The sequence below is a fragment of the Mesocricetus auratus genome, unplaced genomic scaffold (assembly GCF_017639785.1).
Source record: "Mesocricetus auratus isolate SY011 unplaced genomic scaffold, BCM_Maur_2.0 Super-Scaffold_100004, whole genome shotgun sequence".
NCBI classification, from domain to species: domain Eukaryota; kingdom Metazoa; phylum Chordata; class Mammalia; order Rodentia; family Cricetidae; genus Mesocricetus; species Mesocricetus auratus.
This window is the reverse complement of record NW_024429189.1, coordinates 63,197,441-63,223,059: the sequence shown is the minus strand read 5'-3', so window position 1 is coordinate 63,223,059 and position 25,619 is coordinate 63,197,441.

Below are 25,619 nucleotides of genomic sequence, written 5' to 3'. Positions count from 1 at the left end.
AACTCAAGAAACAAGTCTCCAAAACACCAAAGGATCCACTTGAAAGGTGGGGTACAGAGCTAAATAGAGAATTCTCAGTAGAGGAGGCTAAAATGGCCAAGAGACACTTAAGAAAGTGCTCAACATCCTTAGCCATCAGGGAAATGCAAATCAAAACAACTCTGAGATACCATCTTACTCCTGTCAGAATGGCTAGAATCAAAAACACCGAAGACAATTTATGCTGGAGAGGATGTGGAGAGAGAGGATCACTCCTCCATTGCTGGTGGGAATGCCGACTCATACAGCCTCTTTGGAAATCAGTATGGAGATTCCTCAGGAAAATGGGAATCAATCTACCACTAGACCCAGCAATTCCACTCTTAGGCATTTATCCAAATGAGGCAGGTTCATACAACAAGGGCATCTGCTCCACTATGTTCATAGCAGCATTGTTTGTAATAGCCAGAACCTGGAAGCAACCTAGATGCCCCTCAACTGAAGAGTGGATAGAGAAAATGTGGCACATTTACACAATGGAGTATTACTCAGCAGAAAAAAACAATGGAATCTTGAAATTCGCAGGGAAATGGATAGCACTGGAAGAAACCATCCTGAGTGAGGTAACCCAGTCGCAAAAAGACAAACATGGTATGTACTCACTCATATATGGATTTTAAATATGGATCAGGATAGTGCCAGTCTGCACTTCCACAGATAGAGAGTCTGGGAAACAGGAAAGAACCTAAAAGATATGCATATATGCATAGTACCCAAGAGAAGAGGATGGAGACAAGATCCTCTGAATGGATGGGGAACAGGGCGAGGGGGGGTAGTGGGACCTGGGAAGAGTAGAGGGGGTAAAGAGGAAGGGAGTTGGTCATGGGGGAACAGGAAGTTGAGGGGGTGGGGGTAAAATAGGGGGAAGAGGGAATCATAGGATCGAAGACAGATCAGGCACCAGAGTGACCTCGAGTGATCTAAAGGTATAACATCAATTGGCAAGCTAAGCAATAGTGGAAGGACCACCTCGAATGCCCATTCCTGATAATGAACTTGATGTCTATAACTATCCGGGAGCCTTCATCCTGGGACTGATGGAAGCAGAGGCAAACACACAACTAAGCACTGAACTGAACCCAAGGAACCCAGTGACAGAGAGAGAGGAGTGATGAGCAAATTGGCAAGGAATGGGCTGGCAAAACCAGCAGAGACGGCTGATCTGAACAGGGGAGTGCTCTTGGACCCCAGACCGACAGTGGGGAGGCCAGAATGGGACTGATCTGGACCCCCAAATGTGAGTGTCAGTGAGAAGGCCTGGGCAACCTATGGGGCTCTGAGCTGTGGATCAGTGTCTATCCCTGGTATACAATCTGTCTTCATGTGCCTATGGCACAAAGAGAGATGCTCTCTCAGCCTGGACTCTTAGGGGAGTGCCTTGACCCTACCAAGAGTGAAATGATAGACTCTAGACATCCCCTATGTGGAGGGATTTGGCAATAGGGTGGGAGGGAGGGTGGAAGGGGAGTGCGGGAGGAGGGGAGGGAGAGGGAACTGGGATTGACATGTGAAACAAGCTATTTAAAATTAAAATAAAAAATGATTAAAAAAAAAAAAAAAAAATTAGAATTTTATGTCCCAAAGGTGGGGAGACAGGGAAAAGCCATGAGAGATCCTAACTTACAATTGTTTTCAACCTAGGATACTTCAAGTGAGTATGACAAGTATGTGCCCATTTGGAATAGAGACATGCAAACTATATTCATGTAGCATGAATGAAGTCCTGTCTACCCTCTTATACTGTCTTTTGGTTTACTTCATTGTTATCTCTCCCAGTTATGTTTCAGTCACAAACTCTATATGCAGCTACTTTGTTTGCTGAGACAGGGTGTACACTAGGACTATGGGCCTTTGCACCTTGCAGTGCAGGAGAAAAAAAAGTTGAAATTAGTATTAACCCCAAAGTAACACTGCACAGCTGTATCACTAATGAAATTCAGAATCAGATAATTATTTACTATGGGTTGTCATCCTCGATGTTATGAGGCAGGTAGCATATCTTTCATCTTCCCATAAGACAACAGTCACTTCTCTCTCCCTAGACAAGATAAACAAATATTTCTCTAGATATTCAAATTGAATGATTGATAAATAAACAAATAAATAAATATATAAATAATAAAGGAAGGAGGACATGACTACTCCTAAAATGTGGATGATTTTTTTTTGCAAATATCAAAGAGACTGGACTAAGCCATCTGAGGAGAGAGGGTAGTGGAGAGGAAAGAGCAGAAAGGACAGCCATGAGATCAGGAGACCAGGAGGCAAAAAAGGGGGAAAAAAGGTAGTTGGATTCTGTAGGGAAGAGCAGGTTAGGGAAGGGCAGCCCAGCACAGCCCCTGGGCTGGAGAGTTTTGGGTACTGAACATTTCTGTGCCTTGTACTGGCAGTGCTGAGAAAGTGATGATGCTCAGATTGGCAACCCGTGACCACTTTGATGTATCACTATGCATCTTAGTCTTTTGCCCTGAGTTTGAGACATAACACAAATGTTTCTGAAAAGCAAATGACATCATATGGAACAACTAATGTGGACAGAGAAGAAACCATCTAGTCAGCAAACTTTAAATAGCTGATTTAATAAACTGCAAAGAAAACTTAAGCTGTTTCTGTAAACATGAAAATCTTAAATAAACTTGCTAACAAATAGAGTTCACCAAACATTTGAATATTAAATAATATACACAAATAATGTACGTACTGATGAGAAAGTCTAGCTGAAAGTAGCAAATCTGTGAAAGACAATTTACTCAGTAGATCAAATAAGAATGAAAGAGCTTAGAACCTTATTTAGTTTTAGAAAAAGTACTTGCTAAAGTTCAAATTTTCTGTTTGAAAAAACCACATACACAATAGATTGTGTGACGTTTTAACAGTATGTTAATGTGAACTTTTGATATATTAATATATATTAATTCAATGACTTACAAATTTATACTATTTTGTGTCATTGTTATTGGGAGTGATATTATACTTACATGTTACATGGAGTGAACCAAAGAGTTGAAAATAAAAGGTTATACAAATAAAAATATCAATTGTTTAATAAAAGGTCAACCACAATGAATGTGTGAGTGGAGTGATTTCCACAAAAATGTTGGTCTTGATCACCTCAAGGAGACTGCTGACCATGATGGGAAGAATTTCAGTATGTGGGTTCATATAAAGTTCCGTAATGGAATGGACTGAAGAGTAAAAATGAAAGGACAGCTTCAAAAGAAAAAAAAACTATTTAAGAGGTGCATAGATCATATAACCAATTTACTCAGAGCAAAAAACCCTCTCCAAAACCTTTTTAGCTCAATCATTTAAAAGCCACTGAGTCCTGTGTATACTGTAATATAGGCCTGTGGCTGAAGCAGGGTTCTATCACTTAGTGAGAATAGATGGAAACGGACGTTAGCACATTCATAGATTTGAATAGAAATGCAATGAAGAATAATAACAAGTGGTCTGTTTTCTCAAAGTAGTAAGAAGGGAATTGAAACTGAAAACAAGAGTCAAAAAGTCTGTGAATGCTTAGGAAAATGAGAAAGTATCATAAGAAAAAAAATAATATATTGGATTGTAAACCCGAAATGACTTTATGAGTATACTGATGAATAATAAACCAATTTAAGAGACATTGAAAAGAACGAAGTAGATGAAGTTGTCCTGAAGAACAAAATAGCTTTTGCTCTACTTTTAAAGATACTCCCAACTAACAACATTTCACTGAAATGGCTAGGTACAAAATGCATGTATAAATTTCAGTGGCAATTGTAGATTCAGGCACATATTCTTGGAAAGACAAAATGGACAATGATCATTCCCATGTTGTAGCTGCATGTTGTATCATGAACAAACTCTACTTTGAAATACTGATGTGTGCTTTTGCAGTATCTTTTCTCCTTTTTGATGTTTTCATGGTAACTTGAGAGCCTTTTTTCTTCCTTCTGCACCATCTATCGAGGAAAGCATTCAAGAGTCCAGAGACCCAGGAGCCAGAGTTAGAGATTCACACGGATAGAAACAGAATGAATTGTGAATGACATATAAGTTTGTTCCTATGAAAGGGACTCCAGATGGAAAGACTGTAATCTCTATACTTTGATGGCTCCACAATCTAGAAAAGAATGGAAAAACTGCTTCTGTTGTGTATGTGTTCTTAATCGGACTCACCTTGATTCTTTAGTGGTGGTCAATAGATTGCACTGGAATAATTTTCAAAATACTGTAAATCATGTATATTCTATGTATCTGTGCCTTATTTAGGGTTTCTATTGCTGTGAAGAGACAACATGACCAAGGCAACTCTTAGAAAGGAAAACATTCAAATGAGGGTGACTTACAGTTCCAGGGGTTATTCCATTATCATTATGGCAGGAAGTATGGTGGCATGCAGTCCAACGTGGAGCTGGAGAAGGAGTTGAAAATTATCCATCATGATGTGCAGGCATCAGAAAAAGACCACAAGCCACTGACCTGGCTTAAGCATCTGAGACCTCCAAGCCCAGCCCCAGTGACATAACTCTTCCAGTAAGGCCACACTGACTCCAACGAGGCCACATGTCCTAATAGTGTCACTCTCTATGAGCCTATGTGGAAATTGTCTTTCAAACCACTGCAATCTGTGAGTTTTGTAACTGTCTGGTCAATTCTAAAAAATAAATATTTTACTTCTTCATACTTCTCTCAGTAATGAATCCACAATTATTTACCAAACTGGTATTTATTTTGGAAAATTTTCATAAATTTTGAGTGAGAAACTATCATCTTTATAATTATATTTGTATTGCATCTGAGTTTGTTTCCACATATGATCTGTTGGCACTCAATTATTTTAGGTAAGAAAAATTTCTGAAAGTGAATCAATGTACTGATTTTTGTCAATTTAGTACTTGAAATGTTGCTACCTAAATGTAACCTGAAGTTGGCTAAATGCCTCATTTTAGAAACATTTAAGCAAAGCAAGCTGGAGTAAGACTTTTTCCTTCTCATTTTCCATCATTATCTGGTTTAAATTTGAGCATCCAGAAGGGTACCTTATGCTGCAATGTCTTGGTTCTAGTCCAAACACTTCTAGGAGTGACCTGGAATTGTGAAGCCAGTGTTTCTTTTTAAACTTGAGGTTAAATACCTCCAAACTTTAATGGCCATCCAAGGGACAGTTGCTTTTCTCCTTTGGTCCTCCGTGCTGTATAAAATGCATCTGCTCTACAATGATTTTTCTGCTGCCTTAATTCCTTTTGCTTTCTGTGAGGAGTATTGACTGCAATATATCATTTTCTCTATTTTTAACATGCACGTGGCAATGTTCAGATTCCAGGAGTTAACGGTGGATGTCTTCCTCTGTAGCTCTGAACATTATTTTTGCCTAAACCAAACTTAAGTAATTCAAATTGCTGTTTCTTGCATAGAGACAACAGAATACAATAAAAATTTCATTTTCGTTGGGCAGTGGTGGTGTACACCTTTAATTCCAGCACTTAGTAGGTAGAAGCAGGAGGATCTCTAAGTTCGAGGCAGCCTGGCCTACAGAGTAAGTTCCAGGATAGCCACAGCTATATGAAATTAATCTGTATTGAAAAAAAAAACACTGTTTTCTCATTTTGAATTTATAAGTTTCTTTAACCCATATGTCTACAGTGGTTTGAAAGCTTATGCCCTCTGCACAAAATTTATGTGATGGAATTTGGAGGTAGCATCTTCAGGAGGCAACTTAGAAAGTCTTCATCTTCATGACTGTGATCACAGGCTTGTATAAAGGAGGCTTGAAGGTGTTCATTTGATTGTCCTAACATGTGACAACTCAGTGATGACATCCTCACTAACCAGGAAGAAAGTTGTCATTGCATGGTGTATTGGCAAAAGCTTTTACAGTGGACTCATCAGCTTACAGATACCTTGAGAAACATCTGGTATCAGCTACGGAGTTTATGATGGATTTTTCTCAACCTAAAGGGATTTGATGTTCTTCAATCTGCAAAACGGGTTAAATAACAATTATCAAAAAGAGGATTAGATGAAATTCATAGTAATATTTTAGCCTGAACTAGAGAGTCTAATAAATAATTTTTCACCTTCTCTTCCCATGGTATATTTCCTTTTCCCTCTTTGGGGTTTTCCAAATGGTCTGGAAAACAGCAAAGTATCTGCCTGGGGAGGACTCACAGCATGACTGCTGGGATGCTGAAGGGATCTGAATCATCAAACACCACAGGGTAGCACAGGGAGGCAAAAGCCAAAGGGAAGCTGATGCAGGCTTTTGGCTTCTGGTTAAAGATGCAAGCACAGCTATAGCCCAGTGAACCCTGGAAGGGAAATTAGGTGATGCTATTGAAGCAGATCTTTTCTCTTACCCAACCTAATTTATTGAAAGCTTCTAACTACTGAAACCACACACTTTCAGCAGGTGAACAGAGGTTTTCATTCATTTCAACACAGAAATGAATGGATATCACAGCTCTACTCACTGTCCTGGGAAGACTAACATGAGCAAAAAATACAACAGAAAGAACCAATAGTCACTTAAGCATTGGGGAACTACACATTTAATCAAATTGTTTATCCTTAGAAAGATACAAAGGTATTCAAACAAGTGTAGATTTTAATTAATTAGAAACAGTGGGTGTGTTATAAATTAAAATCACAGTTTCATGCATAAAATATATATGCATAGATATTTAGGAAGCTTCTAGGGTAGTTGGCTTCTCTGTGCCATTTTCAAAGGTCTTTTGTGGTAGTGGTGTTATGAACATCTTATTGTACAAAACTAAACTCACTGCAAGTGTGAATGGAAGCCAGCAATATAGAGACAGGTTTTAGTCCTTATATATCCTTTCAGATACCTACTAGGGTTCTTGTAATGCATAGAGTTGAAGCAAAACCACTATAATCTCCTGTCATGCATAATGCCTATCTTGCTGATGTGATTTTCCCTTTAGTACCAAGCTTGTTTGTGTCCATCAGCTAATCAGAAATGCCTGGAAGTACAGACATGACTAGTCAATATTATCATTTCTCTTCTCTGCTCACAAATAAAGTAACGTCATCTGAACACATCATTGTGGGTTATACTTGCCTGTATCATCCTCCACAATGTTTTCTTTACTTAATTAAGTTGTTTGGTTACAACTTAATTAAAAAAATCATCATTTATTAAATGATGAAAAACGCTTTTCAACAAACTAGCTATGGGTATCAGCAAACCACATAATGTTAGATTTTATCTATACTTCCGAACTTCATAAAAACTGAAAATGACCACTTGACTCTAAGTTACATTCTATATACATATATATTCTCAGATATACAGTATGATGTATAAATAAGGGAAAAGTCAGAAAGTCATAATTCCATACATACCATCCTTGACTGGTCACTTGAAGATCAGTCTAAATTTAATGTATACTATCTCATCATCTCTGTTACTGTTGGACACTTTCACAGAAGTGCTAATCCAGGCACTGTCTGGAATATTTTAATTAAGATGTCTTTTGCATACATTAAGATGCCTAATTCAAGTCCAAAACTATGAGTCTCATGATTCCTTCTCAAATAGCATCTGTCTATTGGACATTTTAGACAGGCTCAACCCCAGACCTTCAAGCCAATTTGTTTTGAGACATATTTCCAATAGCCCAACTGAATGATAGGTTCAACGACAACTAGCCAAACATCATACATGGCTAAAGACAATTAGTACAGAGTGTGAGATAGAAACTTCAATGTATTTGGGCATAGCAGTTATTGAAGTAATGATCTGATACACATACCTGCTTGCTTAGTACCATTGCTGCAATTTGATCATAATACAAAGCTTTTGTTCCATCTTAGAGGGGTAACAGAAGCTGTTGCATAGCATAACATCCTGGAAGCTGCCAGTCATGTACACAGTCAGCTCCAGGACAGGGAACAGTACCTGAAGAAAGAACTAGGTGATGTGTTAAATCTTTAACATGAGCAGAATGCTGTGTCAGCACTGAGATAGGCACTCTCCTTGGTGCTGTTAGATACACATGGAAAGATTTCATTCTCATCATGTTTATTGCTCCAGCATTGCCTAAGGGGGTTATAAAAACTAGTAGTGGCCTATGTAATTTTTCTGGCACTTCTAAGAGAATAGCCTTGAACTTGGAGACAGAGCTGAGTATAAAGCGGTAATGGGCTATCATTCACACCATTTTTTCCTGGATATATTAAATAACACTTTGGTATTTAGTCATAATTCACTATCTGCAGTAGCTATGTCAGGATAGGGGGAGTTCACTCAGTTTGACTGTAACTTTAAACACAAATGCAGTGAAGAATAGGCCTGCTAAATCTACAGAAATTACTATTCTAGACACTGCTGTTTTTTTCATGTGTGTAAATTTTGGATCCTGTACGTAGTGAAGAGAGGGAGAAAGAGCCAGGAGCAGGGAGTTGGTTGTACCTTAGAATATCGAGAATAAGTCACACATTTTCTTTAATGGGATTTTTTTTCCTGCTGATATCCTGGCCTATGAAGAAGGAAACTATATTTGATTGTAGAAAAGAAATGTGTATGGAATGCTTTAAGTGAGGCTTTAAAACACACCCATTACACTTCAGGGAGGAACAGGGAACAAATTCACAACCACAAGAAAAATGCACCATTTGTGGGAGATTAGGTGGAGTCTACTATTTGTGAGGGGTTGACAACATCCTGATTTTTCAGTGATCACTTTATCTGTTTATATTCAACGCAGCTCCATTCTCATAACCCACAAAAGTTTAAAGAAGAGAAAGGAGATCCTAAAGACTGGACAAATAGATTCTTAGCATCTGTGAACTAGCCAAAATCATTAACTTATAATATAAATAATTAACCTGTAATATAGCTTAATAATCATAATTATGATTGTCACAAAATAGTAGACATTGCAATTAACTAGACTTTGGTTTGAATTTCAGTCAAATTTCATTGAAAGGTTTCATAGAGCCCTCCTATTTGGGTTTCTTCATAGAATGGTATGAAGTCACCATAGAATATATTACTGTGTACATAGTGCTATCACAATCAGCTTAGATAGTAGTTGTAACACACACTTCATGGCAACAACAAAAATAAACAAGATCTCACCCAGCATTGAGTGTTTTAATTCATTTTGTGTTCCTCCCCTGACTTTACCTTATGATACTCAGGCTTTATTCCTTTTCTTATAAATCCTCCCAACTGATTGCCTGGTGTTAGACAATTCTTGCTGTGATTTTCAGTCTTATATCCAGTCCCCAACATTTCTTTTGCTTAAGAATGCCAACTATCATTTACTTTTCACCTTTAAATGGGATTCTTTAAATGAGCATATTTTCCTTACTTTTATCAAAAAAGTGGTAAGATTCCTCACCTCTCTCTTTTGCTGTCTCTCTCTCCCTCCCTCTCTCTCTCTCTCTCTCTCTCTCTCTCTCTCTCTCTCTCTCTCTCTCATATATGAGACAGACAGACAGACAGACAAACAGACAGACAGACAGACAGACAGACAGAGACAGAAGGACGGAGAGTGAGACAGTTCCTGTGCATATGAATATATACTCTAGATTTTGACTCTCCATTTGGTTTAGTAGCTTCTGAGCATATTTTATGAATTGTCTTTTAATGCTGCAATGATAAACGACACACTTACTGAAAGTACAAATAAGTATTTATTGTAGAAATTACTCACAAGAGACAAACAAGTAACCCAGATGAGCCGAGTAGTTTTCCGCCGATGGAAGCCTGAAAGCCGGAAAAAAAGAGCTAGACTCCTGCTGTTCAGTCTTTTATACCTTCCTCCATAACGCCCCTAGCCATGCCCAAAAGTGGGCCTGGCTAGTGATGTAGTTCACCGCCTACATCCATATATGTCTTTAGTCATGCCTAAAGTGGGTGTGGTTAGGTTGAGTATGCTATCTCTCCAAAGATAACGGGCTCCAAATAAGCCAGTTCACAGCACTAGGGATAAACCCTCACAGACTTCCTAAGTCACACAACTGTCAACCTATATTCAGAGAGCCCAGTTCAGTCCCATACAGGTTCCCCAGCTGTCAAACAGGAGTCAAACAGTCAGATCAGTTGTTTCTGTGGGTATCTCCAAAATGGTCATGACCTATTTGCTTATATTATCAATCCTTCCTCTCTCCAACTGACCCTAGGAGTTCAGGCCAGTGCTTAACTGCGGATCTCCGCATCTGCCTCCATCAGTTGTTGGATGAATGTTCTTTGATGGTAATTCAGGTACTAACTCTCATACCACAAGGACATTAGCTCAACTGCATTCATAGCAGCATTACTTATAATACCAAGAACCTGGAAACAACCTAGATGCTCCTCAACTGAAATAGATAAAAACATGGTACATTTATACAACAGAGTACTACTCAGCAGTAAAAAACAATGCTATCATGAAATTTGTAGGCAAATGAATGTAACTAGAACAAACCATCTTGAGTGAGTTAACCCAGACCCAGAAACACAAATATGGTATGCACTCACTCATAAGTGAATATTAAAAAATCGTTCTAAATAAGGTATTGGAAGTTTAAGTCCACATTTAAAACAAATATTTTTGCTTCAGTGACAAATGGTACTTCACATATTTTAACTCTTAAAAGTATGCCTTCCTAAGCCATAAAAGTTCTGCAACTACATGGACCTTTTGAACTGAGGTGTGCTTCGTTCTTTCTGTGTATGCAATGCCTGAAATAGTATATAATATATGGAAATAAGTCGTATTTTTGAATGAATGAGTTTCTAAAACATAAGCTATGCTCCTTCTTTTAAGAAAGTATAAAATAACTTTGTTGAGTATTGTTTCTAGATAGTTTTTCATTTAATAACCTATTTAGCTCATATATCAAATATCTCCTACATATATATAGAAGTACTTGTCTGAAATACTTGTTGAATGGTATAGAACATCACAGAACGTAAGACATGCAGCTACAGGACTATAGACTAAAATTCTATGGGGCTTTGTGTAGTAGATCAGTATTTACCCTTGGCACACAAATGGACTTTAGGCGCCCATCCCTCAATGAGGGATGCTCTCTCAATCTGGACACTTAGGAAAGGGCCTTGGCATACCTGAGAAAAGGAAAGATGTTTGTTGTGGGTGGAAGACAGCTAATGTAACTTGTGAGGGACAATGCAGGGACAAGAACAGCAATTGCTCCATAAATTGTCACAAGCTTTTTGGTCATGCAGAGTTGAAAAGATGTTTTATTTATTTTCATATAACTCAAAATTCAGTGATAGTACAAAAATGATGGAGGAATTGCCAAACTGGATGAATTAAGTGAGGACCAAGAAAATACTCAGTAGTAAGGGGTAATGTGTAGCCAGTGACGAGCAGGAATTGGGACAGAGACACACTGTTGAACATTCACTAAATAATATTTTATATGATAATATTACATCTAATTTCTCAATAATGGATTCCAAAGCCAACAGAAGAAACTTATCTTTTTTAAAGAGCAGAGTAATAACTCAAATTCAAAGGGACCTCAAAGCTTGATTCTATGTATCAAATGATACCTAGAAACTAGAATACTATGATTTCTGAGGAACATTACCAGTTCCCTAGAAGACACTTGAGTCTTCTCCATATTGCAATCACATCTCCTCTATTTCCTCCTCCAAGTAATAGGTGTGTGTCAAACAGTTTCAAATTATCAAATGCAAATTGTGTTCCAAAGTCAATTTCAGAATGCTTAGCCAGAGATGCTGCTAAACAATTATTGATTAAAACCAGAAAAGTTAAACTTGCAAATCAAATCAAGATTGCTGGTGTCTGCCGTGGCAACATAATTTTCTATGAATATAAACAGAAGACTGATACTTTAAAATGAGTGAAAAGGTCCCCTTGCTGGTGACTCAGAAGAAAGTACTCCCCTCCTTATTAGCTTTCTTCATTGACAAGGATAAGCAAATCTTTAAAAACATTACGAGTCAGGACATTCTCTCTGTGGTGTATAAGTGGCTCCTTGGGGCTCCAGAAGGTTCCTTGTGAGGGTTATTACCTCTTTCAGGCCCTCTGGGAATTATTTGGTAAATAATTACTTCCCCATTTCACATGGATACCCTGGTGTTCTATACATGGGCCATGATCAGGGAGTAACTTCTGAACGGGGAGGATTTGGTTGATTAACTTTCCATTAAATGCTTCCTGATTCCATGCTGAAACTTCAGGGATCAAGCTGAGAGCTAAGGAAAAAAAAGAAACTACCTGCATGCTTCAGTGGTAATTAACATCACCAGGTGACAAATCAATACTACCTAGCTATTCCCATAAACAATGATAACAGGGAAAAAGAGGCTTACAGCCCTTGGCTGCCTGGTTATTTTTCTATAGCTACAGAGAGGTAAAAAGGGGAGGATGATTTTTGTCTTTAGCTATAGGAGGTAGTGAATTCTGAAGAAGCACCAGATGTTTCAAGAGAAATGGTCTTTGATTTAAAAAAAGGAAATACATTATAATCTGCAATGTTGGACAAATGAGTATTTTTTTAATTTTTAAATTTCACATACTTGAATGAAGCTAAGAACTTATTAATAGATATGTATTTCAGAAATTTTACCACCAAAGTATCAATACACCATATCAAGTAAGTTCAGGATGGAATGGCGTAGCTTAATATCTTAATTAGAGTTTCTGTTGCTGTGATAGAATGCTATGACCATAAGCAACTTGGAAAGGAGTGTATTTTACTACCACTTCCACATCATACTCCATAATTGTTGTCTGCATGACAGTAATCTGGAGGCAGGAATTGGTGTAGAATCCATGGATGGTTGTGGCTTACTGGTTTGCTCCTTCATAGCTGAAGAGTTAGAAGCAATTAATGTACTCTGAAAAGGCTATTTCTGCTTTATTCAGAGATGAGCTCCTTGATAGGTAATCCAGCCCCAAGAGTTTACTCTGAAATGCATGAACATAGAAGTAACACTAAATGGACTCAGTGGGTTCATTACATTTATTTTATGTATTATGTATGCAACAATAATAATTAAGGAGAGAAGATGTTATGAATTTCCAATGTGTGTTTGGCAGGGGCATGGGGGGAACTGATGGGAGCAAGAGAAGGGTGGGAATTATATAAATCCAGTCCTCATGTATGAAATTTTCAAAATATATGTAAACAAAATTAAAACTTATGTAATGCAAATATATAAGGAGCAGTAATCTGGTAACATCAAACTGACTCAAACTCTATAGTCAGTTACTTGACAGAGAATGAGCAATCAAATATTTGATAACTAGAAATTAATTGCCCACTCTCTTGTAGAAGGAAGACATTTTTCTATTTCAGGCTATCCCTATTGAAATTTATAGCATCATTTTGGCTTCATGCAAGGCTCACCGTCACTTCTCCAGAATTCTTCACAAGCCTGCAGACCAGTTTTCAGAGATGTAAAAATAAGCCCTGGTAGTTAAAATCATGTCTTTTAAAATCCAAACTCCAACAAGGGCTAATCATTTTCATCACACAGGATGCAAACTCAGGCATGCTGAAAATTAGAACTAATAACTTTGTTAGTTTCCCCTCAGGCTTTTAAAAAATGTCTTGATTTCATAGTTAAATTTATATTCTAGTAAAACAATGGTGATGTTCTTACATTGCATGTATGAGATCTAGACTTAGCAAAGATATTGAGAACCACTCATTCCTGGAACCACAGACCTCTAAGGCTTAATCTAAAATTTCAGAACTATATTTAGTCTTACTGTCATTAGTTTGATAGAGGTAATTAGGAGGAAAGGTAGCATATTCCTCCCACATTCCTGTTTCCAAGGATAAATGATCCATAACTTTCCATTCCAAATCCCAGTCCTCACATCAGCTCCCATTCCATGGACCAAAGACTTTGGTAACTCTACAAAATCCACAAGAAATTGAGTCACTAAATTGTTTTCATTTTTATTTCTTTACTGAAAATAAGTTTTTCATATACAATATAGTCTGATTATGATTTCTCTTCCATAATCTCATCCCATATATTTCCTACCTTCCTTATCCATTTTACCTGCTTGCCCTCTTTCTCTAGAAAACAAGCAGGCAAACAAAAAACAGTGAAAGCAGAATAAATCAAAACAATCAGAAATAAAAACAAATAAGTCTGAAAAACACATGCATACACACACATGCACACACTTACACATTCTTTTTTTTCTTTTTTTATTCATTTTTAAGTTTAAATTTAGATTAGAAACAAGGTTGCTTCACAAGTCAGTTCCAGGTCCCTCTCCTTTTCCCTCCCCTCTTCCCGTGCCCTCCCCTCAACACCTCCATTATCCCCTCATTTCCCCAGGGCCCTCCATAGGGGTGTCCATAGTCTGTCATTTCATCCAGGGCAGGACCTAGACCCTCCCCCAAGAGTTCAGGGTGAGAGTGCATCTCACATTGTTGGATGGGAGTCCAAAGTCCGTGTGTATACTCGGGATGAGTCCTGATCTACTGCCCAAGGCTCAATAGATTACCTAGGCCTCCTCACTGACACCTACATTCAAGGGGTCTTGATCAGTCCCATGCTGGATTCCCAGGCTGATGCCTGGGATTCAAGAGTTAACCATTGTCAGGTCAGCTGTTTCTGGGGGTTAAAACAGCCCAGTCTTAATCCCTTTGGTCATCAGTCCTCCCTCTCTGTTACTGGCTTTCTTGAGTTCAGCTCAGTGCTTAGCCATGGGAGTCTGCCTCTTATTCCATCAGCCATTGAATGAAGTTTCTGTTTCCCACATTCTTAGTTATAGATATTAATATAATATATTTAATATTATACAATTATACATAATGAAATAGAAAATAACTAATAATATAAATAATATCTGATATATAATTCACATATATATTTAAGAAGTTTCTACTATAATAAGTTTCCCTATGGCATATCAAACCATGGTGTTCCCTGTTCCTCCCTGTATTTTCCTTCCTTACCCTTTTCTTCCCTGTGTCAACCATTGAGTAAATACTAAAATTGTAAAAGTGAGGACTCTGAATTTAAACCTTTTAGAGGTCCCTTCAGTCTATAATCAGTATGGGAACTATCTTCAATGCAAATTACCCCATGACAAGCACATTTATAATCTTAGTTTTCATCTTGGTAAACTAAGGAATAATTAAAAATCCCCAAACCTTCATCTGTAGTAATAGTGACATAGGAAAGACAGGGATTGTTCGAAATGAAAATATTTCTCAATTCTGTGGTACTCAAGTAGAGAGGCTTGCCTTCCAGAGACTTAAAGGACATCAAAGTCTTTCTAGTTCTTGTCTCATAAATTCAAAGAATGAAATTCATTGACCACAGAGGCAGAGATTTTGAAAGCAGGATTTTATTATAGGAGGTTAAGTGAAAGAAAGAAGACTCAGCTCCTGTGTACAGGAGGGGTTTCCAGTTCTGGTTGTCTTGGAGTTAGTGAGGCTTTAGTGGATGGAGGAAGGGAGAGTATATCTGTGCTTTGCTGTTGAAGAGCCTTGGTTTCCCTACCTCATCATTGTTGGGGAAAAAGTGCAAATGCACTTATGCAAATAACTACAAAAATTATCCTTCTGTAACGAAGAATTGTTTGTCCACTTTACATGACTTCACAAGGTTGCTTATAAATGTTGCTGTTTGGTATTAGAACACCATGGACATTGAGAAAAAGTATTTTTAATCATTTGAATCTGGTCCACAAGCTAACTCTTGTTAACTTCTCAACCCTTCCGTTTCCTTAGTTTTGTCTAGTTTCCATACAGAGCAGAGCCTCTCATACCCTGCCTTAGGAAGGAAAACTTGGTGACTTTCAGTGAGACAGAAAAGACTTGATGAAGATACAACTTTTTTCCAGATTCTCTTTATTCTACCTTCTCCTTGGAAACTTTATTTTATATCCATCGTCACAAAAGTCTGAAGCCTGATCATACTACTTCTTCTTTCCAGTAGTGCTTGATTGGCTTTTGTAGAAAGTAACTGCTCACAAAACACACAAAAGAGAAGGTTTCTCTTGAAGAATCTTGCTCACTCTTTCTAAGATCATCAAAAGAGTCACTGAAGCTCAGTTCTATTGAAAAAGTACAGAGGTCACTGAAGTTGCTGTCAGGGCTGTGTCACCTGACGATAAGGCAAGCTCCTTTCATTAAGGATGTGGCTGTCTCAAAATCAGTTACTGTGTTTTTTCGGGGCAAATGCAAGAGAGTGAAAGAACATTGAAGGTTTAATTTTCAAGTAAATACCAAATGCTTCTAAACCACTTCTCTAAGACAAGATAGATAGATAGATAGATAGATAGATAGATAGACAGACAGATAGATTATATTGGCACTAACTGTATGAAAAAATTAAATTTTCTCTTATCCTTCACCAAGGTCTCTCAGTCATTTTCTCTCACTGACACCCAAACCACACACAACACAAAATTTCTTCCATTGAGTGTCTCTAAAAAGCCACCATCATAATAAAATCCTTTTCCTGCAGATTCCATAAAACACTGTGAATCTTAAGTAGAAAAAAGGAAAGAGCAATATAAGATGTTTCCTCTAGCTAAACAAACAGAACTACTTTTGCACAAAATACCTTGAATGCCCAACACTCCTAGGAAAAAGGAAAACAAAATAAGACAGGAAAGTATTGTTTTCTCAAAATAATTTTAGCATGCTACACACTCTGATGTAATAATCCTAACAACACATCTATGAGGAGATATTCTCCATTAATGTTAAGAACAAAGCTTACTGTAGCATTCAGGTGTCCTTTATCTATCTACTTTTGCCATGTGAGAATACAAGTGTCTTTCTTCCATAGGATATAGAAGAAAATGCCATCTTGGCAGCTACAGCAACCTTACCAAACAAGCAAACTGCTGGCCCCTTAATCTTGCACGTAGCAGTCCAGAGAAGTATGAGAAAATAAATATCAGTTCTTGGTTTGTTTGTTTCTTATTTTGAGATTCTATTTTACTTACAATATTTTTCCTTACCTACCCTTGCTCCAAACCTTCCCATATATGCCTCCCCGCTCTCCTCCAAATTCATAGACTCTTAAATATATGTTCTTTTTAAATCACACAGTGTGTGGCATTCTGTTATAGCTTCACAAGTTAACAAAGGCATGAGTACAATACAGGCTTTAATATAGCTCATTTTTTGCTATCCAGAAATGGTAGAACAATTTTAATATGTACATGCCATTGATAGCAATAGTCTTTTTTCTAAGGGTGGCAGAAATAAAGCTATCAGTGCTCTTATTGAAGTAAGCTATAAATTAAGAAATAAATATTGGTCACTTAGTCTTTCTCTTGCTTTTTAGTGTCATTTTGGTGTTGGCCTAGTTTCTCCCAATGTGGTTACAGAAATTTAACCTCACAAAAAGGAAGAGCATTTTAAAAAGTTACCATCATTTTATGTGATTATGCGCAGAAATATTCCCTTGGAAAGGGAAGTGCTAAACTTTGGGATTATTTCTCCAGTCAAAATGACCATTATGCATTAGTAGGAGGGCTTGCATCATAGAATCAGGCATACAGTTCTTATTTTAAGTAAAAATCCAGTGCTAATAAATCTAATTTTCTTCATGGTTGTGCTTTGCAGAGACACAGAGTTGGTCTGTGTCTCATTCATCCGTAAAGACAGCTTGGTGGTCCTTGTAATTAAGGTCAAAATTCTGCACATGTGCACTTCTCCCAACAACTTTGCTTTATCTACTGTTTTATAATATTCAAGAAATGGACAAACTGATTTATAATAGCAAAGAAAATAGTTTTCCACTTGATATTTTATGTGTATTATTTTTCAGGTGAAAGTCACATAACTTAGACCAATCATTTTAAAGTGTACTGCAGTCAAATTATCCCTTGGGCTGCCATCTCAAAAAAAAAACACAGAGACTTATTATTAATTATGAAAGCTTAGGTTTGTCGTACTAACTTAAATTAGCCCATTTATATTAACTGATGTTTTGCTTCGTGGTTTTTTTTATCTGTCTTCTATCTTGTCCCTCCTGTTTCCTCTCCGTGTCTTCTGGCATCTCTCCCATACCTAGATTCATTTCCTCTTCTCTCTCTGCCTGGAATCCCTGCCTTACCTCTTCCTACCTAGCTATTGACCATTTAGCTTTTTATTCAACCAATCAGAGGGTCCCTTGGCAAAGACACATCTTCATGGTGTACAAAAAAGACACAGTCACTTGTACTTCTACAACACTTCTGATATTGCTTATGTAGTCAAAACACATTTCTGTATCGACCGAGGAGAGTCTTTCTTAATTAGGCAATTACTCTTTGTTCTGAGTTTTCCAGAGAAACAACACCTGCATGATTATAGAAACCAACTGGTCCATAGAGTTGAAAGACTCTATGATACACATTCTACCATCTGGATGGTCAGGAGAGCTGTATGCATAATGTCTACTTATGTCAAAATCTTGTGAGCCAGAGGAACAGAGGGAGCATTTCTAGTCTGGGTTTTGGTCTTGAAGGCTGGAGAAAACTCTGGTCCTGACTCAATGACAGTCAGACAAACAGAAAATTAGCATGTGTTTCTAGTACCTTCTGTTCTATTGGGGCCTTAACAACCTGGATAAGCTATGCCCTGAACTTGGGGGAGGAGGGAGGCACAATCTGCTTTACACCATTTCCTGATTCAAAAGGTCATAGTACTAGAAACTTCCTCAAAGACACACTCAGAATGAGGCTTAATTGGGATTCTGGGTATGTTATGACTGCCCTGTGAAAGGTAATGAGAAAAATGTAAAGCTACACTTTCTGACAAGCATGCCTTGTTGCTATTAAAGCCTCCATATCTCTGTGAATTTACCAATTCTGAATATTTCATATATGTAACGAGTATTTCACATAAATGGATTACATCACATATGTTATTTCATGATTTCCTTCTTGTTTTTTTTTACACCTTTTCTTTCCTTTCTATGGAGAATACTATTTTTGTGTGTCTATAATACAATTTGTTTATTCATTTTTCCATAAAAGGAATTGAACTTCTATAAATATAATTTATATTTTTAAATTTATAACATAAACCTAAATAAATTTTGGCTATTATTCTTTTGTATATTATATTTCTATCAACATTTAGGTAGAATAATTTTTTTCAGCTTTGGAAAAATATACATGTCCAGTACATTTATTTAGACATGTATTCTAGGTTTAAATATTTGATATGTTGTTAAACTACATTCTACAGTGAATGCAATGATTATAATGCTATCAACCTTGTACAACATTTCTAATTTCACAAATCTTATTTTACATTTTATTTTAAAACCAAAGCCTTTTTATTCCATATATATTGTTATTCATAATACATTTACTTGAATTCAGATCATCGTGTTCAAAGAGATATTTCTTTTTCATATAAATGTAACTTATTTTAAATTTATCAATCATCTGCCTAAACGTTCTAGTACATTGCTAAACAGAAGTTATAAATTGATTTTTATTCGTTGTTGTCCTAAAATAAGGGGTGTTTCCAGTCTTTCATATGTATTGTGTTAGCTTTTGTTTTATCACCAACATCTTTCATTGAATTGAGAGGGTTTATTTATTTATTCTTGTGTTTAGTTTACAAAGAAGTTTTGTATAAAGTTTTTTCATATATAAGAGAAGTATATAAGGAGAGTCATGAATGATACAAGACAATGAAACTACTTGATGGCTGGATTGTCCAGGAAAGCTAAAATTAAAGAATGGATGGATTTCCACTTGGGACGACAGAGGAGAATTTAGAATTATATTACATATGAAGTAGCAGAATGGTAACATTCCCATGGGCATACATGAGCATAATTTTCACATGAGGAGGTAACTTTTATCTAATTTTTCAAAGCTCCCACTTTTTATATAAAAATAATTGTCTGTAGGTGTCCTAGCAACAGCCCCAGCTGGGGTCTCAGCTGACAGCCAGCGAACATTGCTAAATATGTAAGTGAAGAAGAGTTGTTGGTGATTTCTACTAGCTGTATAAAACAGATTAAGAACCACCTGGCTGAGCTCAGTAAATCCCCAGAACCATGAGATATAAACAAAGACATGATTGCTGTTGCTTGGCTTCTCTGAATTTGGAGGCATTCTCTTAGATAATAGGAGATAAATAGGAAACCAAAACAAAACTCCAGACAAGAGGGAAGGTTACATCACACAAGTGTGATGCCAGGCTGGCATACAGGATTTTGTAAATGCAACTAATTCTTTCTCTAGATATCTTGCATAACTGATAGAAGGCCAGCTAACATGAACTAATAAAAGTCACAGTATGAGAAAGACAAACATTACTGATAACACAGTGAAATTTGTTCAACACGAAAAGTGTGAAAACAGGAGCTGTCTCTAACTCTGCTCCCAGCTTTGGGGACCTATTCCTCTCACCTAAATGCCCCATCCAATCTTTCCTAAATCCCTTCATTCACTGGAATTAAAACTTATCATTTTGCTCTTGCATTGTACCCTTTTTTGAATTGCACTGATCAGTTCCTTCAGTGTCAGTCAAAATTGTTCACAATGCCTGGAGACTGCTAGCAAAGTGTGGCTTAAAATAAATAGTTTTAATGGTGTGGGAAGAGGATATTGAAAACCCTGCCTTGTGATGCAATTTCATGAGATTAGTCTTCACCACATACAGTATTATTACTACCATGTACAGTATATACATTTGTTATTCATAATGCTATTAAAAAGGACTGGCCTTCTAAACACTGTGCTAAATAGTGATCTCAATAACTAATTCATTGGTGTATTTCCCACATAAATTATTTGTTACTTGGTTTGCTTTCTTCTAGAATCCAGCCACTGTAATGTGAAGAAACCTAAGACACATGGAGGTCAAATGGGAATATTTCAGTAAATATTCTAGTTAAGACCACAACAAGCAGACCATACCAACTTTTCATCTTTCAGAAGGTATCAGATCCTTAGTGTGGGAATCTATCTTATGTCCTAGAAACCACAGACTAGTGTTGGGCAGTACTGCTACACCTTGTCTAAATTCCCAAAACATGAATATATGAGTGAATTTTTGGAGCAATTTTAATGCCAAAAATAGACACGTAGTCAATTAACAAATTGCATAACTATTATCCCCTCACTGAGAATAAGGAAGCTCTATTGTAGCTGTTTATTGGAATATTTGCTTTCTCTGACAGCTTCCCTTAGACAAACGACCAAGTCTTATTCGTCTTTTGCCATCTCTGTTCTGAGCATTGATCCTGGCACAAATAGCAAGCAATGATTATTTGCTCAATGAAAAGAAAAAGAACTTTGCAGTGAAAATAGAGACAGTCATTTTCTTAAGCACACTTTCTCTTTGTATGATTTCTCTGAAGACAGTGTGCACATAAGCAAGCAAACCAAATTGTTCATTTATTACAGAAAATAAAGCTTGGAAAGGTTGCATAAAGAAAGAGAGCCATACGCTGGAGCTGAGTTCAGAGATATTTTTTGCAGGAAAGCTGTTGGGCTAAATGTGCCTTTCTAACAACTACTGACACAAAAGAATGTTCTTTTTTCCCAGCAACATTTTTAGCCATGGCAAACTCCTTAGCCGATGCCTTCTGGTAATGAAAAAAAATCTAGAGACCCGAATCCACCCTACTGTTGAACTTTAATTTAGAGTGCATTAGTGCCTCATGGATGTGATGGTCTACTCTCTAGACCTATGCACAGATAACACAGAAGCATCTGTAAGCCTATAGAGACCCTTCAGTGGCTTTCCGCTGAATCTCTGATTCCCCTGACAATTGTCTCTTTAGGCTGTCATGGTGTCTGCAAAGCTGTACAATACTCTAGGACAGAAGTCTATTCCTGCATTTTTGGCATCTTTTGCCAAAAGGGACTGGGGAATGATGAACCCATACAGGGACTCTTAGGTCATTATGAAGACAGGGAAGCACAGACCCTTCTGGAGTTGGAATGAATTCAAAGGTCCTTTTTCCACTCCAGAATTTCAGAATATCTGAGATAATCTTTCTTGACTAGGTTTTTATAAATTGACAAATGAAATGCCATTACTGATTCTACTAAAGAAAATCAAGGACTTGGGACATAATTCAGTAGAGTGCTTATTATGTGCTCATGAGGGCCTGGCTTTGATTTTTAGCATTACTAAATGTGTTTTTCAAAGTTATCAAGGGAGAGCTCTTGGACCCCAGATTGATGGCTGCTTGGAAAGCATGGGACTGACCCATATCCCCTGAATGTGGGGGTCAGTTTATTTATCCCACAATGAGGGATTCTCTCTCAGCCTGGACTCTTGTGGGAGGGCCTAGGTCCTGCCCTGGAAGAAATGACAGACTCTGGAGATCCACCATGGAGGGCCTCACCCTCCTTGGGGATTGGAGTGGAGATTGGGTGGGTACTGGGGGGCCTGGTAGGGAGGGCAGGGGAGGAGGAGAAGGAGAGGGACTGAGATTGACACATGAAACAAGCTTGTTTCTAACTTAAGTTAAAAAAAACTAAAAAAAGAAAGTTGTCATTTCAAAACCATGGTATCCATATTAACAATTGAAAATATCCATAATAATTGGTTAATTGCAGTATGATAGATCCAAGAGAAAGTACATGTATTATGCAGTAAAGCCAGTTTACAAATCATCATAGCATCATCCTAGTCACTATTGTCATTGCTGTCATTATTTCTTTACCCTGCAAGGCATACCAATGCTCTCACTACAGTTGGAACAGACATGGTTTATTGGTTTGGTGTATCTAGTGTGATCAGCAGACATCAGCAATCTGAGAAGATGCTTTCTCCCACAAGCATGCCCAAAGATATAGAATCTATAAGTCAAATAAACCCCTTTCTCTCCCAAATAATTAGGCCCATGGCAATCTGATAGGTGTTAATTTACAAATATGCCCAAATACTTTTGAAATGGTGGTAGTATAATACTCAGCAAGGTAATTTGTATATAGATATCAACTCTAGGGACCGATGTGATTTGGTGCACAACAAAATATCCAAATATCACCTCTAAGTAATAAGACTTTTATGAGAATTCAGATCACAAATGATTTCCATAAGGGAGTAGATATAATATGATGGCTATTTATTGGGTTACAGCATATCAGAGAGATGAGGACTCCCTGAGTCATAAGAATCTCCAAAAAACAAATGTTGATAACTATGTTCTTTCTAAATGCCCTCAAATCAGTGGCTAAGTAGAACAGGAACAGCACAACAACACACACAAACATGGTCAATGATTCCTCGACCAGACCACATGAGCTGTGAAAATTAAAGAAAAAAAGATGAAATGTATATATTAACATTATTGTGAGTATTTATTACAGTTGAGGCATAGAAATTCCACCAAAAGAGCAATCAATGAAGGATGTAGAATCAGGTCATACTTCAGAAAAAAAATAAAGCTGAGAGATCAAGAGTAGAGTAAATTTATCATCAAAAGCTATTTTAGGATGAGATATTTGCTTCAGGCTTACAAGGAGAGTGTTTTGGAGACAGAAAAAAAATTACACAGCAGTTGTATTTGAATATTAATTTAGATTGCTAAGAGAAGCCATGCTGTGTTTTTAATTCAGCTCTTAATTAACTTAGTTTTCATCCTACAGATTTAGACTCTTCCCAAAGAGATATTTAAATATATCTTACCTAATCAGAAGAATTAAGATTTTTCAAAAACTGCCTTTGTTGTTTGATGACACACAATTTGGAAAAATTCAAGGTCAAGGATAGAATTTCATAATGCCTAAGTAAAGTAGTAATTTTTATTATTCTTTCTTTAAACTGTGTCTTCAGTAGGTTGTAAAAAGATACATTGTAATATATATATATATATATATACATATATATACATATATATTTAGGTTTCATTGACTTCTTAACTCTCAGGCAGATTTTCAAACACTTTTATATTAGAAAAAACAACTTCTAAAGAAACTAATGTCAATAGCTGAAGTTTAAACTGAATTATCTTCACATATGACAGATCATAATAGTAGGAATATTTATGTGTTTCATTACTGAATGTGTAAATGATAATCATTTAAAATTTTGAATTTGTTATGTTTTTTGGTTAGTGTTTATAACAATTATAAATTTAACTTTGCATACACAAGTAAATTACACATGCTAATTTTAATTAATTTTCATTAATAAAAATAGTAATATAGCACATTAAACATACAACTGCATTCAACTTTATTTATTTAGTAGTAAATTTTATATATAAAAGATAGCAATTAAAAGCTTCAATATTAAATCCAAATTTAAATGATATACTAATTAGAGACATTCAGATAGGTAATTACTTTGCTTCAAAACACAATACATTCACTTTTTAAATACTTGTGTAACAAGTATTTTAAACACTAATATTTCTCCATTTGCCTGATGGCCTTCAGTGTCCCCAGCTTCAGGTGAGATTGGGTCGCCCTGGGACCACCCCACCCATCCACCCACCACCCACTCCCTCATTCTTCTGGGGCTGCTCCTGGCATGCAGAGGACCTGCCCACACAGGAAAGGCATCAGTCATTCCAGACCCCACCCTCCAGTATCTCAAGATTCAGCTTGAGGAAAGAAGACCAGTGGAGACAGAAAGACACCACCTTCACCCACTGAAAGAAGAGATGGGAAGAAGACAAAATAAGAGCTTACTCAGCAATAAGAAAGATCAACATGACTCCACCAGAATCTAGAGACCCAATGCCATCAAGACCTGAAATGCACAACATAAATGAAGCAGAAGAGACAGACCTTAAAAATTATTTTATGAAGATGATAGAAACCCTTAAAGAGGAAATGAGGAAATCCCTTAAAGAAATAGAAGAAAAAACAAACAAACAAAATACATGAAATGGAGGAAAAGCCAAACCAAAAAATTCAAGAAATAAACAAATTTCTTAAAGAATCTGAAGAGTACCAAGAAAAAAAAACAACTAAACAAATGAAGGAAGCGACTCAAATGGTTGAAGGATTGAAAGATGAATCAGAAACAATAAGGAAAACACAGAATGAGGGGATGCTGGAAATGGAAAAGCTGGGTAAACGAACAGGAACTACAAATGCAAGTATCAACAATAGAATACAAGAGGTAGAAGAGAGAATCTCAGGTTTTGAAGACTCATTAGAGGATATACAGTCATCAACCAAAGAAAATCACAAAACCAACAAATCCCTAACACAAAATATCCAGGAAATATGGGATACTGAGAATAATGGGTATAGAAGAAGGCAAAGAAATACAGCTCAAAGGTACAGAAAACATATTCAACAAAATCATAGACAAAAACTTACCTAACCTCAAGAAGGATATGCCTATGAAAATACAAGAATCTTACAGAACACCAAATAGGCTGGACCAGAAAAAGAAGTCACCTCGCCACATAATAATAAAAACATCAAACCTACACAATAAAGAGAAAATATTAAAAGCAGCTAAAGAAAAAGGCCAAGTAACATGCATATAAAAGCAGACCTATCTGAATTACACCTGACTTCTCAATGGAAATGATGAAATCCAGAAGATCCTGGACAGATGTCATACAAACACTAAGGGAACAAGGATGCCAGCCCAGATTACTATATCGAGCAAAGCTTTCAATTAACATAGATGGAGAAAACAAAATATTATATGACAAAGCCAGATTTAAACAA